This window comes from Salmo salar, chromosome ssa19 (assembly GCF_905237065.1).
Source record: "Salmo salar chromosome ssa19, Ssal_v3.1, whole genome shotgun sequence".
In the NCBI taxonomy this organism is placed as follows: Eukaryota; Metazoa; Chordata; class Actinopteri; order Salmoniformes; family Salmonidae; genus Salmo; species Salmo salar.
In genome coordinates this window covers 85874815-85900855 of record NC_059460.1, presented here as the reverse complement: position 1 = coordinate 85900855, position 26041 = coordinate 85874815, and positions in this window count along the sequence as shown.

Genomic DNA, 26041 nt, shown 5'->3' with positions numbered 1-26041 from the left:
TTCTTGATTATCTCTATCCATTACAAAGGATCTCTGCTGTTACGTGACACTTCCTACGGCTCACATGGGCTCTCAGAAGGCGGCAAAAAGCTGAATCGTGGCTTTGCAGGCTCTGGCTGAAACAAAGTAGCGCGTTTGGGTAGTGGCTGGTTACAGTACTGTGAGACTCAGGCTCGTGCCCGCGTCGACCGAAAGCTTTGTTTTCTTTCCTCTGTTTACCTAAAAGGAGATTCCCGGTCGGAATATTATCGCTTTTTTACGAGAAAAATGGCATAAAAATGGATTTTAAACAGCGGCTGACATGCTTCGAAGTACGGTAATGGAATATTTAGATTTTTTTGGTCACGAATTGCGCCAGGCTCGCGACCCTGATTTACCATTTCGGATAGTGTCTGGAACGCACGAACAAAACGCCGCTATTTGGATATAACGATGGATTATTTTGGACTAAACCAACATTTGTTATTGAAGTAGCAGTCCTGGGAGTGCATTCTGACGAAGACAACAAAGGTAATCAAACTTTTGTAATAGTAAATCTGATTATGGTGAGTGCTAAACTTGCCGGGTGTCTAAATAGCTAGCCTGTGATGGCTGGGCTATGTACTTAGAATATTGCAAAATGTGCTTTCACCAAAAAGCTATTTTAAAATCGGACATATCGAGTGCATAGAGGAGTTCTGTATCTATAATTCTTAAACTAATTGTTATGCTTTTTGTGAACGTTTATCGTGAGTAATTTAGTAAATTGTTAGCAAATTCCCCGGAAGTTTGCGGGGGGTATGCTAGTTCTGAACGTCACATGCTAATGTAAAAAGCTGGTTTTTGATATAAATATGAACTTGATTGAACAAAACATGCATGTATTGTATAACATAATGTCCTAGGGTTGTCATCTGATGAAGATCATCAAAGGTTAGTGCTGCATTTAGCTGTGGTTTGGGTTTTTGTGACATTATATGCTAGCTTGAAAAATGGGTGTCTGATTATTTCTGGCTGGGTACTCTGCTGACATAATCTAATGTTTTGCTTTCGTTGTAAAGCCTTTTTGAAATCGGACAGTGTGGTTAGATTAACCTCTCTAGGGCAGGCGGGACGAATTCGTCCCACCTACGTAACAGCCAGTTGAATCCTGTGCGCGATATTCAAATACCTTAATCTTACATCTAGACGTTCCACTAGCGGAACACCTGCTCCAATATCCAATGATAGGCGTGGCGCGAATTACAAATTCCTCAAAAATACAAAAACTTCAATTTTTCAAACATATGACTATTTCACAGCATTTTAAAGATAAGACTCTCCTTTATCTAACCACACTGTCCGATTTCAAAAAGGCCGCCCCCGTCTTTGTGATTTTTCCTCTGTTTGCCGAAAAGGAGATTCCCGGTCTGAATATTATCGCTTTTTTACGAGATAAATTGCATAAAAATAGATTTTAAACAGCGGTTGACATGCTTCGAAGTACGGTAATGGAATATTTAGAAATTTTTTGTCACGAATTGCGCCATGCGCGCAACCCTGATTTACCATTTCGGATAGTGTCTGGGACGCATGAACAAAACGCTGCTATTCGGATATAACGATGGATTATTTTGGACCAAACCAACATTTGTTATTGAAGTAGCAGTCCTGGGAGTGCATTCTGACGAAGACAACAAAAGGTAATCAAACTTTTATAATAGTAAATCTGATTTTGGTGAAGGCTAAACTTGCCGGGTGTCTAAATAGCTAGCCCGTGATGGCTGGGCTATGTACTTAGAATATTGCAAAATGTGCTTTCACCAAAAAGCTATTTTAAAATCGGACATATCGAGTGCATAGAGGAGTTCTGTATCTATAATTCTTAAAATAATTGTTGTGCTTTTTGTGAACGTTTATCGTGAGTAATTTAGTAAATTGTTAGTAAATTCCCCGGAAGTTTGCTAGTTCTGAACGTCACATGCTAATGTAAAAAAGCTGGTTTTTGATATAAATATGAACTTGATTGAACATAACATGCATGTATTGTATAACATAATGTCCTAGGGTTGTCATCTGATGAAGATCATCAAAGGTTAGTGCTGCATTTAGCTGTGGTTTGGGTTTATGTGACATTATATGCTAGCTTGAAAAATGGGTGTCTGATTATTTCTGGCTGGGTACTCTGCTGACATAATCTAATGTTTTGCTTTCGTTGTAAAGCCTTTTTGAAATCGGACAGTGTGGTTAGATTAACGAGAGTCTTGTCTTTAAATAGCTGTAAAATAGTCATATGTTTGAGAAATTGAAGTAATAGCATTTCTAAGGTATTTGAAAATCGCGCCACAGGATTCAACTGGCTGTTACGTAGGTGGGACGATTTGGTGCCACCTAGCCCAGAGAGGTTAAATGATATTGTAAATTGGAATGGTATAGTTACGTCCTTCATGGAGTTATCAGAATTGTAAGGGAATACCCCCTGAAATGGACAAAAATTTATGGGAACATATTGGCACCGTACGAAACATATACACGGTGTCCAATACCACTCAAATGGAAGGCATTTCATTCAAAGCTTATTGCAAATGTCATATGGCAAATGCCAAGTGTCACACAGCAAAAATCCAATAGATTGCGAGTGCGCTCCACAAGGGTCAAATTTTGAAAATGTGTGCCGTTTTTCAAAATTCTTTCGATTTTTTTGTCAGTTATACATGTATAAGAACTGTATGAACATACTTTTGTCATATTTTCTTGTCATATTTTTTTCCATTTGTCCATAATGCATATGTTTTGTCCATTTGCAATATGATTTCATAGGAAGTCAAAAGTCGAAGTCAAAAGTCAGTAAACCATTGCCAAATGCCATAAGAAATGTCCAAATGCAATATGAAAGTATTGAAAGTGCCAAATCTGGATGTTATGTCCATTTGCAATATGATATCATAGGAAGTCAAAAGTCAGTGAACCATGGCCAAATGCCATAAGAAATGTCCAAATGCAATATGAAAGTATTGAAAGTGCCAAATCAGGATGTTATGTCCATTTGCCATGTACGATCATTGGAAGTCGGTTTCCAAACCCAAAAGTCAGTGAACCATGTCCAAATGGCATTTATACTGCCCAAATTATATATAGCACTATGTTAAGAACAAATTCTTATTTGCAATGACGGCCTACCAAAAGGCAAAAGGCCTCCTGCGGGGATGGGGCTAGGATTAAAAATGTAATAAATTAAATAAAAATATGGGACTAAACACACATAACGACAAGAGAGACAACACAACATAACCTACGACAACAATGTATGGCAGCAACACATGACAACACAGCGTGGTAACAACACATGACAACACAGTGTGGTAGCAACACATGACAACACAGTGTGGTAACAACACATGACAACACAGTGTGGTAGCAACACATGACAACACAGCGTGGTAACAACACATGACAACACAGTGTGGTAGCAACACATGACAACACAGCATGGTAGCAACACATGACAACACAGCGTGGTAACAACACATGACAACACAGTGTGGTAGCAACACATGACAACACAGCATGGTAGCAACACAGCATGGTAGCAACACATGACAACACAGCATGGTATGAACTCAACATGACAACAACACGGTAGCAACACAACATGGCAGAAGCCCAACATGGTAGCAGGTACAAACATTATTGGGCACAGACAACAGCACAAAGGGCAAGAATGTAGAGACAACAACACATCCCGCGAAGCAGCCACAACTGTAATTTGTAAATCCGTTGTGGATTGTTGTCCTCTGTTGACCTCTGATTCAGACAGTGGCTCTAAGTTGTGGAGTGTTGTCCTGTGTTGACCTCTGATTTAGATGGGGCCAATCAATTGTGAAGTGTTGTCCCGTGTTCAACTTTTGACTCAGACAGAGGCTATCAATGCTGTACTGTTGTCTTGTTTTGAACTCTAATTCAGTTGTGGAGTGTTGTTCTTTTCCAGAGGAGAGTAGGCAGCCTGGGGTAGAGGAGAGTAGGCAGCCTGGGGTAGAGGAGAGGAGGCAGCCTGGGGTAGAGGAGAGGAGGCAGCCTGGGGTAGAGGAGGCAGGCAGTCTGGGGTAGAGGAGAGGAGGCTGCCTGGGGTAGAGGAGAGTAGGCAGTCTGGGGTAGAGGAGAGTAGGCAGCCTGGGGTAGAGGAGACAGGCAGTCTGGGGTAGAGGAGAGGAGGCTGCCTGGGGTAGAGGAGAGTAGGCAGCCTGGGGTAGAGGAGGCAGGCAGCCTGGGGTAGAGGAGGCAGGCAGTCTGGGGTAGAGGAGAGGAGGCTGCCTGGGGTAGAGGAGAGGAGGCAGTCTGGGGTAGAGGAGAGTAGGCAGCCTGGCGTAGAGGAGGCAGGCAGTCTGGGGTAGAGGAGAGTAGGCAGCCTGGGGTAGAGGAGGCAGGCAGTCTGGGGTAGAGGAGAGGAGGCTGCCTGGGGTAGAGGAGAGGAGGCAGCTTGGGGTTAGAGGAGAGGAGGCAGCCTGGGGTAGAGGAGAGTAGGCAGCCTGGGGTAGAGGAGAGGAGGCTGCCTGGGGTAGAGGAGAGGAGGCAGCTTGGGGTTAGAGGAGAGGAGGCTGCCTGGGGAGAGAGAGGAGGCAGCTTGGGGTTAGAGGAGAGGAGGCAGCCTGGGGTTGGAGGAGAGTAGGCAGCCTGGGGTAGAGGAGAGTAGGCTGCCTGTAGCAGCCTGGGGTAGAGGAGAGTAGGCTGCCTGGGGTAGAGGAGAGTAGGCTGCCTGGGGTAGAGGAGAGGAGGCTGCCTGGGGTAGAGGAGAGGAGGCAGCTTGGGGTAGAGGAGAGGAGACTGCCTGGGATGGAGGAGAGGAGGCAGCTTGGGGTTAGAGGAGAGGAGGCAGCCTGGGGTAGAGGAGAGGAGGCAGCCTGGGGTAGAGGAGAGTAGGCTGCCTGAGGTAGAGGAGAGGAGGCAGCTTGGGGTAGAGGAGAGGAGGCTGCCTGGGGTAGAGGAGAGGAGGCTGCCTGGGATAGAGGAGAGGAGGCTGCCTGGGGTAGAGGAGAGGAGGCAGCTTGGGGTAAGAGGAGAGGAGGCAGCCTGGGGTAGAGGAGAGGAGGCAGCTTGGGGTTAGAGGAGAGGAGGCAGGCAGCCCGGGATAGAGGAGAGGAGGCAGCCTGGGGTAGAGGAGAGGAGGCAGCCTGGGGTAGAGGAGAGGAGGCAGGCAGCCTGGGGAAGAGGAGAGGAGGCAGGCAGCCTGGGGTAGAGGAGAAGAGGCAGCCTGGGTAGAGGAGAGGAGGCAGGCAGCTTGGGGTAGAGGAGAGGAGGCAGCCTGGGGTAGAGGAGAGGAGGCAGGCAGCCTGGGGTAGAGGAGAGGAGGCAGCCTGGGGTAGAGGAGAGAGGCAGGCAGCTTGGGGTGGAGGAGAGGAGGCAGCCTGGGGTAGAGGAGAGGAGGCAGCCTGGGGTAGAGGAGAGGAAGCAGCCTGGAGTGGAGTGCACTATGTAGGGAATAGGGTGCCATATGTGTCTCACAGAGATATGCAGATGTCCTCCGGCGTCCATGTCTGACAGTCCTTACAGAAGCATTTATCTTACACCCACCAGAGGAAACAGGGTCTTTCAACTTCACGTTTCCCCCAAATATGCACAGAAAACAGCTTTGCCACGCTCCGTGGGAGCCTTTGGAGCCTAACGGCACCTTGTCCTAGAGAGGCCCATGAAGACCTCCTGCTAGCGCCGTGTCGCAGCTGCAGTCAACTCTAAGACCAGCATCAATGTGTATGGTCGGGTTAGGATTGGGGTTTTTAAATAAATATTTGGGCAAGGCACCTCTGTAGTTGTGATGGCAATTTTTGGTTGCCGCAACATAAGCAGCAGAAATTGTTCAGTAGACATGAAGAAATTGAATTTCCAGAGAAACACAGCAATAAAACAGTGTCAAACCAAACACTTGTACTTAATAACCTAACATTTATACCTTAACACTGGTACTTTACACTCTAACACTGGTACTTTATACTCTAACACTGGTACTTTATACCTTAACACTGGTACATTATACCTTAACACTGGTACTTTATACCTTAACACTGGTACTTAATACCTTAACAGTGATACTTTATACCTTAACACTGGGACTTTCTACTCAAACACTGGTACTTTCTACTCAAACACTGGTACTTTATACTCTAACACTGGTACTTTATACTCTAACACTGGTACTTTATACTCTAACACTGGTACTTTATACTCTAACACTGGTACTTTATACTCTAACACTGGTACTGTAGAACTTAACACTGGTACTTTAGAACTTAACACTGGTACTTTATACTCTAACACTGGTACTTTATACTCTAACACTGGTACTTTATATTCTAACACAGGTACTATATACCTTAACACTGGTACTTTATACTCTAACACTGGTACTTTAGACCTTAACACTGGTACTTTAGACCTTAACACTGGTACTTTATACTCTAACACTGGTACTTTATACTCTAACACTGGTACTTTATATTCTAACACTGGTACTTTATACTCTAACGCTGGTACTTTATATTCTAACGCTGGTACTTTATACTCTAACACTGGTACTTTATATTCTAACACAGGTACTTTAGACCTTAACACTGGTACTTTAGACCTTAACACTGGTACTTTATACTCTAACACTGGTACTTTATACTCTAACACTGGTACTTTATATTCTAACACAGGTACTTTATACCTTAACTCTGGTACTTTATATTCTAACACTGGTACTTTATACTCTAACACAGGTACTTTATATTCTAACACAGGTACTTTATACCATAACACTGGTACTTTATATTCTAACACTGATACTTTATACTCTAACACTGGTACTTTATATTCTAACACTGGTACTTTATACCTTAACACTGGTACTTTATATTCTAACACTGGTACTTTATACCTTAACACTGGTACTTTATACTCTAACACTGGTACTTTATACCTTCACACTGGTACTTTATATTCTAACACTGGTACTTTATACCTTAACACTGGTACTTTATACCTTAACACTGGTACTTTATACTCTAACACTGGTACTTTATACTCTAACACTGGTACTTTATACCTTCACACTGGTACTTTATACCTTAACATTGGTACTTTATACCTTAACACTGGTACTTTATACCTTAACACTGGTACTTTATACCTTAACACTGGTACTTTATACCTTAACACTGGTACTTTATACCTTAACAGTGATACTTTATACCTTAACACTGGTACTTTATACTCTTACACTGTTACTTTATACTATTACACTGGTACTTTATACTCTAACACTGGTACTTTATACTCTAACACTGGTACTTTATATTCTAACACAATTACTTTATACCTTAACACTGGTACTTTATATTCTAACACTGGTACTTTATACTCTAACACTGGTACTTTATATTCTAACACTGGTACTTTATACCTTAACACTGGTACTTTATATTCTAACACTGGTAATTTATACTCTAACACTGGTACTTTATACTCTAACACTGGTACTTTATACTCTAACACTGGTACTTTAGACCTTAACACTGGTACTTTAGACCTTAACACTGGTACTTTAGACCTTAACACTGGTACTTTAGACCGTAACACTGGTACTTTAGACCTTAACACTGGTACTTTAGACCTTAACACTGGTACTTTATACTCTTACATAACACTGGTACTTTAGACCTTAACACTGTTACATTATACCTTAACACTGGTACTTTATACTCTAACACTGGTACTTTATACTCTAACACTGGTACTTTATACTCTAACACTGGTACTTTATACTCTAACACTGGTACTTTATACTCTAACACTGGTACTTTATACTCTAACACTGGTACTTGATACTCTAACACTGGTACTTTATATTCTAACACTGGTACTTTATATTCTAACACTGGTACTTTATATTCTAACACAGGTACTTTATACCTTCATACTGGTACTTTATACCTTAACATTGGTTCTTTATACCTTAACACTGGTACTTTATACCTTAACACTGGTACTTTATACCTTAACACTGGTACTTTATACCTTAACACTGGTACTTTATACCTTAACACTGGTACTTTATACCTTAACAGTGATACTTTATACCTTAACAGTGATACTTTATACCTTAACACTGGTACTTTCTACTCAAACACTGGTACTTTCTACTCTAACACTGGTACTTTATACTCTAACACTGGTACTTTATACTCTAACACTGGTACTTTATACTCTAACACTGGTACTTTATACTCTAACACTGGTACATTATACTCTAACACTGGTACTTTATACTCTAACACTGGTACTTTATACTCTAACACTGGTACTTTATACCTTAACACTGGTACTTTATACTCTAACACTGGTACTTTATACTCTAACACTGGTACTTTAGACCTTAACACTGGTACTTTATACCTTAACATTGGTACTTTATACCTTAACACTGGTACTTCAGACCTTAACACTGGTACTTTAGACCTTAACACTGGTACTTTAGACCTTAACACTGGTACTTTATACTCTTACACTGGTACTTTATACTCTTACACTGGTACTTTATACTCTAACACTGGTACTTTATATTCTAACACAATTACTTTATACCTTAACACTGGTACTTTATATTCTAACACTGTTACTTTATACTCTAACACTGGTACTTTATATTCTAACACAGGTACTTTAAACCTTAACACTGGTACTTTATACCTTAACACTGGTACTTTATACCTTAACACTGATACTTTATACCTTAACACTGGTACTTTATACCTTAACACTGGTACTTTATACCTTAACACTGGTACTTTATACCTTGACCTGGTACTTTATACTCTAACACTGGTACTTTATACTCTAACACAGGTACTTTATACCTTAACACTGGTACTTTATATTCTAACACTGGTACTTTATACCTTAACACTGGTACTTTATATTCTAACACTGGTACTTTATACTCTAACACTGGTACTTTATACTATAACACTGGTACTTTATATTCTAACACAGGTACTTTATACCTTAACACTGGTACTTTATATTCTAACACAGGTACTTTATACCTTAACACTGGTACTTTATATTCTAACACTGGTACTTTATACCTTAACACTGGTACTTTATATTCTAACACTGGTACTTTATACCTTAACACTGGTACTTTATACTCTAACACTGGTACTTTATATTCTAACACTGGTACTTTATATTCTAACACTGGTACTTTATATTCTAACACAGGTACTTTATACCTTAACACTGGTACTTTATATTCTAACACTGGTACTTTATACCTTAACACTGGTACTTTATACCTTAACACTGGTACTTTATACCTTAACACTGGTACTTTATACCTTAACACTGGTACTTTATACCTTAACACTGGTACTTTATACCTTAACAGTGATACTTTATACCTTAAAAGTGATACTTTATACCTTAACACTGGTACTTTCTACTCAAACACTGGTACTTTATACTCTAACACATGTACTTTATACTCTAACACTGGTACTTTATACTCTAACACTGGTACTTTATACTCTAACACTGGTACTTTATACTCTAACACTGGTACTTTAGACCTTAACACTGGTACTTTATACCTTAACATTGGTACTTTATACCTTAACACTGGTACTTCAGACCTTAACACTGGTACTTTAGACCTTAACACTGGTACTTTAGACCTTAACACTGGTACTTTATACTCTTACACTGGTACTTTATACTCTTACACTGGTACTTTATACTCTAACACTGGTACTTTATATTCTAAAACAATTACTTTATACCTTAACACTGGTACTTTATATTCTAACACTGGTACTTTATACTCTAACACTGGTACTTTATATTCTAACACAGGTACTTTAAACCTTAACACTGCTACTTTATACCTTAACACTGGTACTTTATACCTTAACACTGGTACTTTATACCTTAACACTGGTACTTTCTACCTTAACACTGGTACTTTATACCTTAACACTGGTACTTTATACCTTGACCTGGTACTTTATACTCTAACACTGGTACTTTATACTCTAACACAGGTACTTTATACCTTAACACTGGTACTTTATATTCTAACACTGGTACTTTATACCTTAACACTGATACTTTATATTCTAACACTGGTACTTTATACTCTAACACTGGTACTTTATACTATAACACTGGTACTTTATATTCTAACACAGGTACTTTATACCTTAACACTGGTACTTTATATTCTAACACTGGTACTTTATACCTTAACACTGGTACTTTATATTCTAACACAGGTACTTTATACCTTAACACTGGTACTTTATATTCTAACACTGGTACTTTATACCTTAACACTGGTACTTTATATTCTAACACTGGTACTTTATACCTTAACACTGGTACTTTATACTCTAACACTGGTACTTTATATTCTAACACTGGTACTTTATACTCTAACACTGGTACTTTATATTCTAACACAGGTACTTTATACCTTAACACTGGTACTTTATATTCTAACACTGGTACTTTATACCTTAACACTGGTACTTTATATTCTAACACAGGTACTTTATACCTTAACACTGGTACTTTATATTCTAACACTGGTACTTTATACCTTAACACTGGTACTTTATATTCTAACACTGGTACTTTATACCTTAACACTGGTACTTTATACTCTAACACTGGTACTTTATATTCTAACACTGGTACTTTATATTCTAACACTGGTACTTTATATTCTACCACAGGTACTTTATACCTTCACACTGGTACTTTATACCTTAACACTGGTACTTTATACCTTAACACTGGTACTTTATACCTTAACACTGGTACTTTATACCTTAACACTGGTACTTTATACCTTAACACTGGTACTTTATACCTTAACAGTGATACTTTATACCTTAAAAGTGATACTTTATACCTTAACACTGGTACTTTCTACTCAAACACTGGTACTTTATACTCTAACACTGGTACTTTATACTCTAACACATGTACTTTATACTCTAACACTGGTACTTTATACTATAACACTGGTACTTTATACTCTAACACTGGTACTTTATACTCTAACACTGGTACTTTATACCTTAACACTGGTACTTTATACTCTAACACTGGTACTTTAGACCTTAACACTGGTACTTTATACCTTAACATTGGTACTTTATACCTTAACACTGGTACTTTAGACCTTAACACTGGTACTTTAGACCTTAACACTGGTACTTTAGACCTTAACACTGGTACTTTATACTCTAACACTGGTGCTTTATACTCTAACACTGGTACTTTATATTCTAACACAATTACTTTATACCTTAACACTGGTACTTTATATTCTAACACTGGTACTTTATATTCTAACACAGGTACTTTATACCTTAACACTGGTACTTTATATTCTAACACTGGTACTTTATACCTTAACACTGGTACTTTATATTCTAACACTGGTACTTTATACTCTAACACTGGTACTTTATACTCTAACACTGGTACTTTATATTCTAACACAGGTACTTTATACCTTAACACTGGTACTTTATATTCTAACACTGGTACTTTATACCTTAACACTGGTACTTTATATTCTAACACTGGTACTTTATACCTTAACACTGGTACTTTATATTCTAACACTGGTACTTTATACTCTAACACTGGTACTTTATACCTTAACACTGGTACTTTATACCTTAACACTGGTACTTTATACTGTAACACAGGTACTTTATATTCTAACACAGGTACTTTATACCTTAACAATGGTACTTTATATTCTAACACTGGTACTTTATACTCTAACACATGTACTTTATATTCTAACACAGGTACTTTATACCTTAACACTGGTACTGTATATTCTAACACTGGTACTTTATACTCTAACACTGGTACTTTATATTCTAACACAGGTACTTTATACCTTAACACTGGTACTTTATACTCTAACACTGGTACTTTATATTCTAACACAGGTACTTTATACCTTAACACTGGTACTTTATATTCTAACACTGGTACTTTATACCTTAACACTGGTACTTTATATTCTAACACTGGTACTTTATACCTTAACACTGGTACTTTATATTCTAACACTGGTACTTTATACTCTAACACTGGTACTTTATACCTTAACACTGGTACTTTATACCTTAACACTGGTACTTTATACTGTAACACAGGTACTTTATATTCTAACACAGGTACTTTATACCTTAACAATGGTACTTTATATTCTAACACTGGTACTTTATACTCTAACACATGTACTTTATATTCTAACACAGGTACTTTATACCTTAACACTGGTACTGTATATTCTAACACTGGTACTTTATACTCTAACACTGGTACTTTATATTCTAACACAGGTACTTTATACCTTAACACTGGTACTTTATACTCTAACACTGGTACTTTATATTCTAACACTGGTACTTTATACCTTAACACTGGTACTTTATACCTTAACACTGGTACTTTATACCTTAACACTGGTACTTTATACTTTAACACTGGTACTTTATACCTTGACCTGGTACTTTATACCTTGACCTGGTACTTTATACCTTGACCTGGTACTTTATACTCTAACACTGGTACTTTATACCTTAACACTGGTACTTTATACCTTAACACTGGTACTTTATACCTTAACACTGGTACTTTATACCTTAACACTGGTACTTTATACTCTAACACTGGTAATTTATACCTTAACACTGGTACTTTATACCTTGACCTGGTACTTTATACTCTAACACTGGTACTTTATACCTTAACACTGGTACTTTATACCTTAACACTCGTACTTTATACCTTAACACTGGTACTTTATACCTTAACACTGGTACTTTATACTCTAACACTGGTAATTTATACTCTAACACTGGTACTTTAGACCTTAACACTGGTACTTTAGACCTTAACACTGGTACTTTATATTCTAACACAGGTACTTTATACCTTAACACTGGTACTTTATACTCTAACACTGGTACTTTATACTCTAACACAGGTACTTTATATTCTAACACAGGTACTTTATACCTTAACACTGGTACTTTATATTCTAACACTGGTACTTTATACTCTAACACAGGTACTTTATATTCTAACACAAGTACTTTATACCTTAACACTGGTACTTTATATTCTAACACTGGTACTTTATACTCTAACACTGGTACTTTATATTCTAACACTGGTACTTTATATTCTAACACAGGTACTTCATACCTTAACACTGGTACTTTATACTCTAACACTGGTACTTTATACTCTAACACAGGTACTTTATATTGTAACACAGGTACTTTATACCTTAACACTGGTACTTTATATTCTAACACAGGTACTTTATACCTTAACACTGGTACTTTATACTCTAACACTGGTACTTTATACTCTAACACTGGTACTTTATACCTTAACACTGGTACTTTATACCTTAACACTGGTACTTTATACCTTGACCTGGTACTTTATACTCTAACACTGGTACTTTACACTCTAACACTGGTACTTTAGACCTTAACACTGGTACTTTATTCTCTAACACTGGTACTTTATACTCTAACACTGGTACTTTAGACCTTAACACTGGTACTTTATACTCTAACACTGGTACTTTATACTCTAACACAGGTACTTTATACCTTAACACAGGTACTTTATACCTTAACACAGGTACTTTATACCTTAACACTGGTACTTTATACCTTAACACTGGTACTTTATACCTTAACACTGGTACTTTATACCTTAACACTGGTACTTTATACCTTAACACTGGTATTTTATACCTTGACCTGGTACTTTATACTCTAACAATGGTACTTTATACTCTAACACTGGTACTTTATACTCTAACACTGGTACTTTAGATTCTAACACAGGTACTTTATACCTTAACATTGGTACCTTATATTCTAACACTGGTACTTTATACTCTAACACTGGTACTTTATATTCTAACACTGGTACTTTATACCTTAACACTGGTACTTTATACTCTAACACTGGTACTTTATATTCTAACACTGGTACTTTATACCTTAACACTGGTACTTTATACCTTAACACTGGTACTTTATACATTGACCTGGTACTTTATACCTTGACCTGGTACTTTATACCTTGACCTGGTACTTTATACTCTAACACTGGTACTTTATACCTTAACACTGGTACTTTATACCTTAACACTGGTACTTTATACCTTAACACTGGTACTTTATACCTTAACACTGGTACTTTATACTCTAACACTGGTAATTTATACCTTAACACTGGTACTTTATACCTTGACCTGGTACTTTATACTCTAACACTGGTACTTTATACTCTAACACTGGTACTTTATACCTTAACACTGGTACTTTATACCTTAACACTGGTACTTTATACCTTAACACTGGTACTTTATACCTTAACACTGGTACTTTATACTCTAACACTGGTAATTTATACTCTAACACTGGTACTTTAGACCTTAACACTGGTACTTTAGACCTTAACACTGGTACTTTATATTCTAACACAGGTACTTTATACCTTAACACTGGTACTTTATACTCTAACACTGGTACTTTATACTCTAACACAGGTACTTTATATTCTAACACAGGTACTTTATACCTTAACACTGGTACTTTATATTCTAACACTGGTACTTTATACTCTAACACAGGTACTTTATATTCTAACACAAGTACTTTATACCTTAACACTGGTACTTTATATTCTAACACTGGTACTTTATACTCTAACACTGGTACTTTATATTCTAACACTGGTACTTTATATTCTAACACAGGTACTTTATACCTTAACACTGGTACTTTATACTCTAACACTGGTACTTTATACTCTAACACAGGTACTTTATATTCTAACACAGGTACTTTATACCTTAACACTGGTACTTTATATTCTAACACAGGTACTTTATACCTTAACACTGGTACTTTATACTCTAACACTGGTACTTTATACTCTAACACTGGTACTTTATACCTTAACACTGGTACATTATACCTTAACACTGGTACTTTATACCTTGACCTGGTACTTTATACTCTAACACTGGTACTTTATACTCTAACACTGGTACTTTATACTCTACAACTGGTACTTTATAACTTAACACTGGTACTTTAGACCTTAACACTGGTACTTTATACTCTAACACTGGTACTTTATACTCTAACACTGGTACTTTAGACCTTAACACTGGCACTTTATACTCTAACACTGGTACTTTATACTCTAACACAGGTACTTTATACCTTAACACAGGTACTTTATACCTTAACACAGGTACTTTATACCTTAACACTGGTACTTTATACCTTAACACTGGTACTTTATACCTTAACACTGGTACTTTATACCTTAACACTGGTACTTTATACCTTAACACTGGTACTTTATACCTTAACACTGGTATTTTATACCTTGACCTGGTACTTTATACTCTAACACTGGTACTTTATACTCTAACACTGGTACTTTATACTCTAACACTGGTACTTTAGATTCTAACACAGGTACTTTATACCTTAACACTGGTACTTTATACTCTAACACTGGTACTTTATACTCTAACACTGGTACTTTATACTCTAACACTGGTACTTTATACTCTAACACAGGTACTTTATATTCTAACACAGGTACATTATACCTTAACACTGGTACTTTATATTCTAACACAGGTACTTCATACCTTAACACTGGTACTTTACACTCTAACACTGGTACTTTATACTCTAACACTGGTACTTTATACCTTAACACTGGTACTTTATACCTTAACACTGGTACTTTATACCTTGACCTGGTACTTTATACTCTAACACTGGTACTTTATACTCTAACACTGGTACTTTATACTCTAAAACTGGTACTTTATAACTTAACACTGGTACTTTAGACCTTAACACTGGTACTTTATACTCTAACACTGGTACTTTATACTCTAACACTGGTACTTTAGACCTTAACACTGGTACTTTATACTCTAACACTGGTACTTTATACTCTAACACAGGTACTTTATACCTTAACACAGGTACTTTATACCTTAACACAGGTACTTTATACCTTAACACTGGTACTTTATACCTTAACACTGGTACTTTATACCTTAACACTGGTACTTTATACCTTAACACTGGTACTTTATACCTTAACACTGGTACTTTATACCTTAACACTGGTATTTTATACCTTGACCTGGTACTTTATACTCTAACACTGGTACTTTATACTCTAACACTGGTACTTTATACTCTAACACTGGTACTTTAGATTCTAACACAGGTACTTTATACCTTAACATTGGTACCTTATATTCTAACACTGGTACTTTATACTCTAACACTGGTATTTTATATTCTAACACTGGTACTTTATATTCTAACACAGGTACTTTATACCTTAACACTGGTACTTTATACTCTAACACTGGTACTTTATACTCTAACACTGGTACTTTATACTCTAACACTGGTACTTTATACTCTAACACTGGTACTTTATACTCTAACACAATTACTTTATACCTTAACACTGGTACTTTATATTCTAACACTGGTACTTTATATTCTAACACAGGTACTTTATACCTTAACACTGGTACTTTATATTCTAACACTGGTACTTTATACCTTAACACTGGTACTTTATATTCTAACACTGGTACTTTATACTCTAACACTGGTACTTTATACTCTAACACTGGTACTTTATATTCTAACACAGGTACTTTATACCTTAACACTGGTACTTTATATTCTAACACTGGTACTTTATACCTTAACACTGGTACTTTATATTCTAACACTGGTACTTTATACCTTAACACTGGTACTTTATATTCTAACACTGGTACTTTATACTCTAACACTGGTACTTTATACCTTAACACTGGTACTTTATACTGTAACACAGGTACTTTATATTCTAACACAGGTACTTTATACCTTAACAATGGTACTTTATATTCTAACACTGGTACTTTATACTCTAACACATGTACTATATATTCTAACACAGGTACTTTATACCTTAACACTGGTACTGTATATTCTAACACTGGTACTTTATACTCTAACACTGGTACTTTATATTCTAACACAGGTACTTTATACTCTAACACTGGTACTTTATATTCTAACACTGGTACTTTATATTCTAACACAGGTACTTTATACCTTAACACTGGTACTTTATACTCTAACACTGGTACTTTATACTCTAACACTGGTACTTTATACTCTAACACTGGTACTTTATACTCTAACACTGGTACTTTATATTCTAACACAATTACTTTATACCTTAACACTGGTACTTTATACCTTAACACTGGTACTTTATTCCTTAACACTGGTACTTTATACCTTAACACTGGTATTTTATACCTTGACCTGGTACTTTATACTCTAACACTGGTACTTTATACTCTAACACTGGTACTTTATACTCTAACACTGGTACTTTAGATTCTAACACAGGTACTTTATACCTTAACATTGGTACCTTATATTCTAACACTGGTACTTTATACTCTAACACTGGTACTTTATATTCTAACACTGGTACTTTATATTCTAACACAGGTACTTTATACCTTAACACTGGTACTTTATACTCTAACACTGGTACTTTATACTCTAACACTGGTACTTTATACTCTAACACTGGTACTTTATACTCTAACACTGGTACTTTATATTCTAACACAATTACTTTATACCTTAACACTGGTACTTTATATTCTAACACTGGTACTTTATATTCTAACACAGGTACTTTATACCTTAACACTGGTACTTTATATTCTAACACTGGTACTTTATACCTTAACACTGGTACTTTATATTCTAACACTGGTACTTTATACTCTAACACTGGTACTTTATACTCTAACACTGGTACTTTATATTCTAACACAGGTACTTTATACCTTACACTGGTACTTTATATTCTAACACTGGTACTTTATACCTTAACACTGGTACTTTATATTCTAACACTGGTACTTTATACCTTAACACTGGTACTTTATATTCTAACACTGGTACTTTATACTCTAACACTGGTACTTTATACCTTAACACTGGTACTTTATACCTTAACACTGGTACTTTATACTGTAACACAGGTACTTTATATTCTAACACAGGTACTTTATACCTTAACAATGGTACTTTATATTCTAACACTGGTACTTTATACTCTAACACATGTACTTTATATTCTAACACAGGTACTTTATACCTTAACACTGGTACTGTATATTCTAACACTGGTACTTTATATTCTAACACTGGTACTTTATACCTTAACACTGGTACTTTATACCTTAACACTGGTACTTTATAACTTAACACTGGTACTTTATACTTTAACACTGGTACTTTATACCTTGACCTGGTACTTTATACCTTGACCTTGTACTTTATACCTTGACCTGGTACTTTATACTCTAACACTGGTACTTTATACTCTAACACTGGTACTTTATACCTTAACACTGGTACTTTATACCTTAACACTGGTACTTTATACCTTAACACTGGTACTTTATACTCTAACACTGGTAATTTATACTCTAACACTGGTACTTTAGACCTTAACACTGGTACTTTATACCTTAACACTGGTACTTTATATTCTAACACAGGTACTTTATACCTTAACACTGGTACTTTATACTCTAACACTGGTACTTTATACTCTAACACAGGTACTTTATATTCTAACACAGGTACTTTATACCTTAACACTGGTACTTTATATTCTAACACTGGTACTTTATACTCTAACACAGGTACTTTATATTCTAACACAAGTACTTTATACCTTAACACTGGTACTTTATATTCTAACACTGGTACTTTATACTCTAACACTGGTACTTTATACTCTAACACTGGTACTTTATATTCTAACACTGGTACTTTATATTCTAACACAGGTACTCTATACCTTAACACTGGTACTTTATACTCTAACACTGGTACTTTATACTCTAAAACTGGTACTTTATACCTTAACACTGGTACTTTATACCTTAACACTGGTACTTTATACCTTGACCTGGTACTTTATACTCTAACACTGGTACTTTATACTCTAACACTGGTACTTTATACTCTAAAACTGGTACTTTATAACTTAACACTGGTACTTTATACCTTAACATTGGTACCTTATATTCTAACACTGGTACTTTATACTCTAACACTGGTACTTTATATTCTAACACTGGTACTTTATATTCTAACACAGGTACTTTATACCTTAACACTGGTACTTTATACTCTAACACTGGTACTTTATACTCTAACACTGGTACTTTATACCTTAACACTGGTACTTTATACCTTAACACTGGTACTTTATACTGTAACACAGGTACTTTATATTCTAACACAGGTACTTTATACCTTAACAATGGTACTTTATATTCTAACACTGGTACTTTATACTCTAACACATGTACTTTATATTCTAACACAGGTACTTTATACCTTAACACTGGTACTGTATATTCTAACACTGGTACTTTATACTCTAACACTGGTACTTTATATTCTAACACAGGTACTTTATACTCTAACACTGGTACTTTATATTCTAACACTGGTACTTTATATTCTAACACAGGTACTTTATACCTTAACACTGGTACTTTATACTCTAACACTGGTACTTTATACTCTAACACTGGTACTTTATACTCTAACACTGGTACTTTATACTCTAACACTGGTACTTTATATTCTAACACAATTACTTTATACCTTAACACTGGTACTTTATATTCTAACACTGGTACTTTATATTCTAACACAGGTACTTTATACCTTAACACTGGTACTTTATATTCTAACACTGGTACTTTATACCTTAACACTGGTACTTTATATTCTAACACTGGTACTTTATACTCTAACACTGGTACTTTATACTCTAACACTGGTACTTTATATTCTAACACAGGTACTTTATACCTTACACTGGTACTTTATATTCTAACACTGGTACTTTATACCTTAACACTGGTACTTTATATTCTAACACTGGTACTTTATACCTTAACACTGGTACTTTATATTCTAACACTGGTACTTTATACTCTAACACTGGTACTTTATACCTTAACACTGGTACTTTATACCTTAACACTGGTACTTTATACTGTAACACAGGTACTTTATATTCTAACACAGGTACTTTATACCTTAACAATGGTACTTTATATTCTAACACTGGTACTTTATACTCTAACACATGTACTTTATATTCTAACACAGGTACTTTATACCTTAACACTGGTACTGTATATTCTAACACTGGTACTTTATACTCTAACACTGGTACTTTATATTCTAACACAGGTACTTTATACCTTAACACTGGTACTTTATACTCTAACACTGGTACTTTATATTCTAACACTGGTACTTTATACCTTAACACTGGTACTTTATACCTTAACACTGGTACTTTATACCTTAACACTGGTACTTTATACTTTAACACTGGTACTTTATACCTTGACCTGGTACTTTATACCTTGACCTGGTACTTTATACCTTGACCTGGTACTTTATACTCTAACACTGGTACTTTATACTCTAACACTGGTACTTTATACCTTAACACTGGTACTTTATACCTTAACACTGGTACTTTATACCTTAACACTGGTACTTTATACCTTAACACTGGTACTTTATACTCTAACACTGGTAATTTATACTCTAACACTGGTACTTTAGACCTTAACACTGGTACTTTAGACCTTAACACTGGTACTTTATATTCTAACACAGGTACTTTATACCTTAACACTGGTACTTTATACTCTAACACTGGTACTTTATACTCTAACACAGGTACTTTATATTCTAACACAGGTACTTTATACCTTAACACTGGTACTTTATATTCTAACACTGGTACTTTATACTCTAACACAGGTACTTTATATTCTAACACAAGTACTTTATACCTTAACACTGGTACTTTATATTCTAACACTGGTACTTTATACTCTAACACTGGTACTTTATACTCTAACACTGGTACTTTATATTCTAACACTGGTACTTTATATTCTAACACAGGTACTTTATACCTTAACACTGGTACTTTATATTCTAACACTGGTACTTTATACTCTAACACTGGTACTTTATATTCTAACACAGGTACTTTATACCTTAACACTGGTACTTTATACCTTAACACTGGTACTTTATACTCTAACACTGGTACTTTATATTCTAACACAGGTACTTTATACCTTAACACTGGTACTTTATACTCTAACACTGGTACTTTATACTCTAACACAGGTACTTTATATTCTAACACTGGTACTTTATACTCTAACACAGGTACTTTATACTCTAACACAGGTACTTTATATTCTAACACAGGTACTTTATACCTTAACACTGGTACTTTATATTCTAACACTGGTACTTTATACTCTAACACTGGTACTTTATATTCTAACACAGGTACTTTATACCTTAACACTGGTACTTTATACTCTAACACTGGTACTTTATACCTTAACACTGGTACTTTAGACCTTAACACTGGTACTTTATATTCTAACACTGGTACTTTATATTCTAACACAGGTACTCTATACCTTAACACTGGTACTTTATACTCTACCACTGGTACTTTATACTCTAACACTGGTACTTTATACTCTAACACAGGTACTTTATATTCTAACACAGGTACTTTATACCTTAACACTGGTACTTTATATTCTAACACTGGTACTTTATACTCTAACACTGGTACTTTATATTCTAACACAGGTACTTTATACCTTAACACTGGTACTTTATACTCTAACACTGGTACTTTATACCTTAACACTGGTACTTTAGACCTTAACACTGGTACTTTATACTCTAACACTGGTACTTTATACTCTAACACTGGTACTTTAGACCTTAACACTGGTACTTTATACTCTAACACTGGTACTTTATATTCTAACACTGGTACTTTATACTCTAACACTGGTACTTTATATTCTAACACAGGTACTTTATACCTTAACACTGGTACTTTATACCTTAACACTGGTACTTTATACCTTAACACTGGTACTTTATACCTTAACACTGGTACTTTATACCTTAACACTGGTACTTTATACCTTAACACTGGTACTTTATACTCTAACACTGGTACTTTATACTCTAACACTGGTACTTTATACTCTAACACTGGTACTTTATACTCTAACACTGGTACTTTATACTCTAACACTGGTACTTTATACCTTAACACTGGTACTTTAGACCTTAACACTGGTACTTTATACTCTAACACTGGTACTTTATACTCTAACACTGGTACTTTAGACCTTAACACTGGTACTTTATATTCTAACACTGGTACTTTATACTCTAACACTGGTACTTTATATTCTAACACAGGTACTTTATACCTTAACACTGGTACTTTATACTCTAACACTGGTACTTTATACCTTAACACTGGTACTTTAGACCTTAACACTGGTACTTTATACTCTAACACTGGTACTTTATACTCTAACACTGGTACTTTAGACCTTAACACTGGTACTTTATACTCTAACACTGGTACTTTATATTCTAACACTGGTACTTTATACTCTAACACTGGTACTTTATATTCTAACACAGGTACTTTATACCTTAACACTGGTACTTTATACCTTAACACTGGTACTTTATACCTTAACACTGGTACTTTATACCTTAACACTGGTACTTTATACCTTAACACTGGTACTTTATACCTTAACACTGGTACTTTATACTCTAACACTGGTACTTTATACTCTAACACTGGTACTTTATACTCTAACACTGGTACTTTATACTCTAACACTGGTACTTTATACTCTAACACTGGTACTTTATACTCTAACACTGGTACTTTATACTCTAACACTGGTACTTTATACTCTAACACTGGTACTTTATACTCTAACACTGGTACTTTATACCTTAACACTGGTACTTTAGACCTTAACACTGGTACTTTATACTCTAACACTGGTACTTTATACTCTAACACTGGTACTTTAGACCTTAACACTGGTACTTTATATTCTAACACTGGTACTTTATACCTTAACACTGGTACTTTATACTCTAACACTGGTACTTTATACTCGAACACAGGTACTTTATATTCTAACACAGTTACTTTATACCTTAACACTGGTACTTTATATTCTAACTGATACTTTATACTCTAACACAGGTACTTTATATTCTAACACAGGTACTTTATACCTTAACACTGGTACTTTAGATTCTAACACTGGTACTTTATACTCTAACACTGGTACTTTATACTCTAACACAGGTACTTTATACCTTAACACTGGTACTTTATACTCTAACACTGGTACTTTATACTCTAACACAGGTACTTTATACTCTAACACAGGTACTTTATATTCTAACACAGGTACTTTATACCTTAACACTGGTACTTTAGACCTTAACACTGGTACTTTATACCTTCACACTGGTACTTTATACCTTAACATTGGTACTTTATACCTTGACCTGGTACTTTATACTCTAACACTGGTACTTTATACTCTAACACTGGTACTTTATACTCTAACACTGGTACTTTAGACCTTAACACTGGTACTTTATACTCTAACACTGGTACTTTATACTCTAACACTGGTACTTTATACTCTAACACTGGTACTTTATACTCTAACACTGGTACTTTACACTCTAACACTGGTACTTTCTACTCTAACACTGGTACTTTATATTCTAACACAGGTACTTTATACCTTAACACTGGTACTTTATACCTTAACACTGGTACTTTATACTCTAACACTGGTACTTTATATTCTAACACAGGTACTTTATACCTTAACACTGGTACTTTATACTCTAACACTGGTACTTTATATTCTAACACAGGTACTTTATACCTTAACACTGGTACTTTATACTCTAACACTGGTACTTTATACTCTAACACAGGTACTTTATATTCTAACACTGGTACTTTATACTCTAACACAGGTACTTTATACTCTAACACAGGTACTTTATATTCTAACACAGGTACTTTATACCTTAACACTGGTACTTTATATTCTAACACTGGTACTTTATACTCTAACACTGGTACTTTATACTCTAACACTGGTACTTTATACTCTAACACTGGTACTTTATACTCTAACACTGGTACTTTAGACCTTAACACTGGTACTTTGTACTCTAACACTGGTACTTTATACTCTAACACTGGTACTTTATATTCTAACACTGGTACTTTATACTCTAACACTGGTACTTTATATTCTAACACTGGTACTTTACCGACCCCGTCCACCAGCCTCAACCGACCTCATCCACCAGCCTCAACCGACCTCATCCACCAGCCTTAACCGACCCCATCCACCAGCCTTAACCGACCCCATCCACCAGCCTCAACCGACCCCATCCACCAGCCTTAACCGACCCCATCCACCAGCCTCAACCGACCCCATCCAGCGCCCCCACGACCCCATCCACCAGCCTCAACCGACCCCATCCACCAGCCTCAACCGACCTCATCCACCAGCCTCAACCGACCTCATCCACCAGCCTCAACCGACCCCATCCAGTGCCCCCCACGACCCCATCCACCAGCCTCAACCAACCCCATCCACCAGCCTTAACCGACCCCATCCACCAGCCTCAACCGACCTCATCCACCAGCCTTAACCGACCCCATCCACCAGCCTTAACCGACCCCATCCACCAGCCTCAACCGACCCCATCCACCAGCCTTAACCGACCCCATCCACCAGCCTCAACCGACCCCATCCAGCGCCCCCCCACGACCCCATCCACCAGCCTCAACCGACCCCATCCACCAGCCTCAACCGACCTCATCCACCAGCCTCAACCGACCTCATCCACCAGCCTCAACCGACCCCATCCAGTGCCCCCCCCACGACCCCATCCACCAGCCTCAACCAACCCCATCCACCAGCCTTAACCGACCCCATCCACCAGCCTCAACCGACCTCATCCACCAGCCTTAACCGACCCCATCCACCAGCCTCAACCGACCTCATCCACCAGCCTCAACTGACCCCATCCAGCCCCCCCCACGACCCCATCCACCAGCCTCAACCGACCCCATCCACCAGCCTCAACCGACCCCATCCACCAGCCTCAACCGACCCCATCCACCAGCCCCCATCCACACTATCAACCGGCCCCCATCCACACTATCAACCGGCCCCCACCGAGCGAAAAAGATGGAAACTTAAATATAATCAAACACAGATCATGTTAATACAATCAGCGGAGGGAGATGCTGTTGTTGTTGTGGAAGTCTGTGGCGGGTAGCATCAGGGCCCCTGCGGGGCTCCTGGTAGGACCTGGTCTACGGGTTGAGGAGAGGAGTGATGGGGAGGAGACCCCTGGGCCCCAGGATGAGGAGAGGAGAGGTGGGGAGGAAGGAGGAGGAGAGGAGATGAGAGGAGTGGAGGATGGAAGAAGAGGAGAGGAGAGGTGGGGAGGAAGGGGGAGGAGAGGAGATGAGAGGAGTGGAGGATGGAAGAAGAGGAGAGGAGAGGTGGGGAGGAATGGGGAGGAGAGGAGATGAGAGGAGTGGAGGATGGAAGAAGAGGAGAGGAGAGGGGATGAGGAGAGGAGCAGTGGGGAGGAGGGACTCAGGACCTGGGCAACATTGTTGAGGAGAGGAGTGATGGGGAGGAGACCCCTGGGCCCCAGGATGAGGAGAGGAGAGGTGGGGAGGAGAGGAGAGGTGGGGAGGAAGGGGGAGGAGAGGAGATGAGAAGAGGGGAGGATGGAAGAAGAGGACAGAAAATGAGAGGAGATGAGAGGAGGGGAGGATGGTAGAAGAAGAGGAGAGAAGAGGAGAGGGGATGAGGAGAGGAGAGGAGAGGGGATGAGGAGAGGAGCAGTGGGGAGGAGGGACTCTTTCCCTGGGATTAGACCAGTCATGT